The sequence below is a fragment of the Eufriesea mexicana genome, unplaced genomic scaffold (assembly GCF_001483705.2).
Source record: "Eufriesea mexicana isolate 0111107269 unplaced genomic scaffold, ASM148370v2 scaffold2792, whole genome shotgun sequence".
Taxonomy (NCBI): domain Eukaryota; kingdom Metazoa; phylum Arthropoda; class Insecta; order Hymenoptera; family Apidae; genus Eufriesea; species Eufriesea mexicana.
This window is the reverse complement of record NW_016910897.1, coordinates 258,678-264,088: the sequence shown is the minus strand read 5'-3', so window position 1 is coordinate 264,088 and position 5,411 is coordinate 258,678. Positions and strand designations below refer to the sequence as shown.

Genomic DNA, 5,411 nt, shown 5'->3' with positions numbered 1-5,411 from the left:
ATATATATATATATATATATATATATTTCGTCATCTGTCCGAATAATTTCAGACAAACGTATGATTTTAATACGCGGAGTATAATAAATGTATAAAAATGAACGTTATAATCGTTATCTCTGTACGAGCGTTTATTTTCTTGCGCAGGAAGTACCCCAGAGAGATACTCACAACTCATCGAGGGGATGTAGCTCAGTGGTAGAGCGTTCGCTTTGCATGTGAAAGGCCCCGGGTTCGATCCCCGGCATCTCCAACTTTTTTTTTTTTTTTCCCCCTTTTTTCGTACGACATCCGAGTTTATATCCTGGCGGTACTTTGTATCGAAACGTTGCACCCTGCAATTTTGTACAAAAAGAGGTTACGAGCGTTGCAATTTGAATTTTGAATCATCGGGATTTTCTATTCGTATAAACGCGCGGTACGGGAATGAGATTAATCGTAAAATAAAATAATTGACACGAATATCGCGCGACGAGGCAAGAAATGCCATAATTGCGACATTACAAGCATTGGCTGTGAACAAAAAATGGCTACAACATTTTTCGAAGCGGGCACTTATGGAATATTTTTTGCGCAATTTCGTCTTGATTGCCGATAAATCAAAGTAAGAAAAAGGAAAAGACGGTGGCTTATGCAGTGAAATCTGATATTCGCGTAAAAAAGCACGAAGGTAAATTGAAATAACAGGAAGCTGCGGAGCACACGTATAATCATCGATTCCCCTCGAGCGCGCGGTCGTCCGGTATCAGCAATCAGAACCTTCCTCCTCGCCTTTTCCTCTCCTTTTTTTCCTTCCCTTTTACGTTTATTTATTTATTTCCCTTTTTTCTCCTGCTCGGAAACCTCGCAACCGCCGTCCATCGACCGGACGGATATTTTACGTTTCGCGAAGCCAGAGAATCGCGGAATTCGCAAAGATTTTATTAAGGTTTCCGTATTTAATTTTCGGAGAATGCACGACGATCCTATTAAACGACCGGAACACGCCGTTTCCCGGCGTCAGCGCGGGCCAACAACGACAACAAGCGTTGTCGCGCCGACAGAGAGGCATTTTCAGGATTTCGCGACAGGCAGCGCAACGGTTGCGAAAGGTTCGAGGGAAAAGTCGGGAAACTCGATGACCGTGTCCGGTTTACAGCTAAATTTTAATTACTCGGCGTAGAGCGTTTTCGAGCAATAGCTCGGGGAAACGGGGGATGGTCAGGGAGGGTGAAGGAAAATTCTTCTCTCCGTCGAATTAAATACCGGTAGCAAATCGTTCGGAGCGTCACGTTTCTTTCACGGCGCCGGTTGGGAAACAAAGACGAAACACCGGTGCGGTGGAAATATATCGGAAGGTAAACGGGTGGAGGGAATACGAAGAATGAACGCCGATCGAGCGTGCGTAACACGCCCCGAAGGGGTTGCTGCTCGTTCGTTCGTTCGTTCGAATGCCTTTCCTCATGCCCGTTCCTGTCTCGCAGAGTCGGCGACCATGGTCGTCGGGCGCGAGCGAAATGGAAAAAGAAAAAGAAATAATAAAGGACGGTCGGGGAGCTAAAAATTGCACGTAACTGCAGATTCGTGTTGACTGCAGCGGAATAACACGGTTCCCGGCTCGCGTTCAACGTTCCTTCTTAATCCGGTTAGCGCAAAAACTGCATCCGATTGCAACGGGACATGGCCGCCGCGTGGCGCACGCCGCACCGCGGCCACCGGCCGAACTACCCGCGCGCCGTAGGGCCCACGCGGTTCTCGAGCTAAACGCATTTATCGCTGATGCACCGAGGGAGAAAATCAGAGCCCTCCGCCCTCGCCGACGACGACGACGCACCGCCATTGTCCTCGCGTACGCGTCGCCGTTGTATTAGAGGACGCCGTGGCGAGGTGGCGAGCAAGGGGTTGCGTCGGTGTGGAAGAGGGTTCGGAGTCGGGAAGGACAGGGAGTAGAGGGTTGCGCGCCATTCCTTCGGCATTACGTCATACGTCGATTCTCCGGGGATTCCCACGGCGTCAACCCACGCCGAGAAACTTCGCCGCGTCGTCGACCGCTTTCAGCAGCAGGTAATACCCGCTGCTTCCCTCTTGTCGCTGTTATTAGCCACGTTGTTCGCGTAGCCGGAGTTACGTGTCGTTTCTTTTCGCAGCCCACGAACACCAGTTTCCCACTCGCTTCTGTCGCAGGAGAATTTCGCACCGGCTGTTTACTAGAGGGAAAGAAGAGCTCGTAGACGCACACACCGAGCATATCGAGAGACACATAGGTTCGTTCACAGAATTCGATACGTACTCTTAAATCTAGCTTAATCGAACGAACTCCGCGTGGCGTTTGGCAATCGTCGGGCAAGAGCCATCCACTTGTAATCGTTTTTCCACGTTCCGATCGAACGCTTCGTTCTCGGGTGAAAGAGTTCGAATAAACAGAAAAATGCAAAAAGGAGGGAGAATGGAAGACGAAAAAGGGAAGAAATAATGGAAATGGTATCTCGCTTAGGGGTAATCGTGGTCGCGTGCTCGCGGGCTAAAAATGGGGCTGCCGGGGCTGATTAATCATCGGCAATCTCGCGAGAGCGCGTCGAAAGGACGCGGCCATTAAAGGCAAACGACGAAAACTTCGTCACCGCTCGGCGTTCGACGATCCTGGACAGGGGTGAACGCGTTATTTTTTTGTTCCCTCCGCACGCTGATACTCGGCGGAAGGAGAAATAGAGACGAACGAGTAATTTAATTGAAATTCCCTGGGCGTCCCTCGCCGCCGCCCCGTCACTAGCGGTGGCGGAGAAATTGTGGAAAAATCGAGTCATACGATCGCCAGGGCTGCGTGAAAATGGAATTACAGCGGAGAAACGAGGTTTGTCCGATGATGCAGGTGAATGCCGGTTTCGCGTGGGATCGTGGGATCGGGGGTAGGACGATGTGCCGGCTAGTCAGTTCGCGAGTCGGGGGAGAGTCGGACGTGTGTCGGAACAAAATTTTTTGGTTTTACATTTCCGTGCAAATTGGCCTGGTAAAATTACTCTCCCGATTACCGCGTCGTACACGCTAGAGCTACCCCCGATGAGTGTACCGGCTCGCGCGATTTTCGTTGCCTGGCCTCGAGCAGGCCGTGCAACTCGACCGAAAAATATCCTATCTGCAACGAACCAACGAGTCTCCCATAGGTGCACGGAACACACGTGTCCAAGTGGCCACGTATGCACGGTGAACAAATTACTCGGTGCACAAATCGATCGATAATCCTGCAGGTAATCGAGGAGTTTTTCCGAAGCGTTGCGTGGATGATTCGCACAGCCAAAATATTATATCAGCGTCGAAGTACCAACGAGTCGGTGTACTGTGGGGCTGATGCGCCAAAACGTGGCCAAAAATAATTTCAGGAAAGTTTGGTTTCAAACAAAATTTGTTACCTATAGATAATTCGGACTATGGAGCACTATATACTACCATTTTCGTTAACATTCGTCCATTCAAACCCCTTATCTTACCATTTAAGTTCCGATGGCGCGTGTCATAGTTAACAGTAATGCTGAATACGTTGTGACAAATCGAACACGATGAGCCACTTTGTGTGAAAATGAAACTCGAACTTGATCGGTAATGTTCACGTTGGGCATGAGACGCGTGTTAGGCGTTTCTCGGTTTTCCTTACCACGAGTTTCACGTGATATTATAGTCGAAGAGGTTAATGTTACTATTTGAAGTAGTCACCGTTAAACTGAGAAGAGGTTCAAATCTTTGCAATGTTCTTTAGTTATACGAATGTTCCTAATTTTCTTTTGTTTCCTTTTATTCGTTTAGCACCATTCAGCGTTCATTCGTATGATATCTCGAAGCTTGTAGTTTCTTTTTTATTTTACAAAAATAATTAGCTGCAACTCTGGCAGGCCTGCAAGTAAATCGAACAGAGAAGCATGAAACATGACTGTTTTCGCTATTTAAAATTGAATACAGATTAAAATTCGTATAGCACGGTGAAATTGCGTATGTCTACGGTACCAAATTCGCGTTATAAGCGTCGAGGCGCCATAACGACGCGGAGTTTCCGAAAATCCTACGGGAAGCTCTATGTCGGCGGCGATGATGGGGTTTACCGTCTCGCGAGTCGCGATATTAAACGCGCTCCCGCGGTGTTAATTATGAATGCAACGCGCGTGCTCGTCGATCGTACCGGAGGCCTCATTTCGATATGCACATTTTAATTAGCGCGCTGACGTAGAAAGAGCGATATCTCGGCGGCGGGACAAACAGAAACAGCGTAATTCGATTCGGAAGGTGCAAATATTTGAGAAGGTTGTAACGTTGTGTTTCCAGAGGTTACCCAGAGGCGCGGTAGCTTGTACCGGAACCGGTGCAATGAAGTGCATATAGACACTTCATCACCGCGCATCCGGAATCGCCCGAGGTCAGTTACGCGAAAATATTCCCCGTTGTAACACGGTGTTTCGGGAAACGGGAAGGCCGCCTTCGGGCCGGAAACACGCAAACCCCGGCCACGGGCTGCTTGTTTCGCCCATCTGCACCGTCTATTTCGGGTTTACATCGACGCGGCGCAGCGCGGATCGAAACGGAGGTCAGTTACGAGAAAATATTGACTGATCGCGCGTAATGGCACATCCGAACGCCAACAATAGAATCGTGCCGCTGTTGGCCGCGTGTATACGGACGTACTCATCGCGATGCGAGGCACGCGCACCTGTACGCGCCCGTGTACTCGTTTACGCACCCGTGCGTGCACTCGTACGCACGCGTACCCACACAGCGGCGCGTTATCGCGCGCGTATCGCGCGGATATAGTTGGCTAAGCATAGACACGCGGCTCGATGTTAAAGCACGGACATTTCCTGGACCTCATCAATTGTCATTAAACGACATGATTATTGCGCGTGTTGACGATTATTGCGGCGATAGGCCGTTACCGGAATATCCAGCGAAGCCCGTGGTCTCGTAATGATCGATGCTCGATACGTACTCATCGAGTATTTCGTTAATGGCCGGCACATTGTGTCGGGCTGCGCGCACGGCCTCGCGAAAATACCGAAAGCCCAGCCATTGGCCGTTAACGAGCCGTTTCGAGGAGAGCGCGTTTTATCCGAGTCCCCTTGGCTGCGTTTTCCACGGGCGAGGCAGTTATCGGTATACTCGCGTGTGGCAGCATCGATCAGCGAGCTGTCGATAAATCGCCGACACGGTATCGCCGAATCGGATCGTTTCGCGGCCGACTGGTTATTTTAATTTTTCCGCCGCGCCAATGATTTCCATCATCCGGGAACGAAGGTTTAACGCGCGAGATAATCGTACGATCCGGTTAATCGTTAGTGGGCCGAGATGATTCCGCGTTACCGAAACGAACGAGCTGGAAGTCACGGACCCTGGGCACCTGTGCGCTCGTCCAGTGCATTATCCGGCCACGAGCCGTTTTCCCTTCGCTCTTC

At 50.0% G+C, this 5,411-nt stretch overlaps 1 non-coding gene across 1 annotated transcript; it reads left to right on the top strand.

The window, feature by feature from the left end:
* Nucleotides 1-181: 181 nt before the first annotated feature.
* Nucleotides 182-253, top strand: TRNAA-UGC (transfer RNA alanine (anticodon UGC)). Its single transcript has one exon. It is a non-coding gene; the product is annotated as a tRNA-Ala (tRNA).
* The last annotated feature ends 5,158 nt before the right edge of the window (nucleotides 254-5,411 follow it).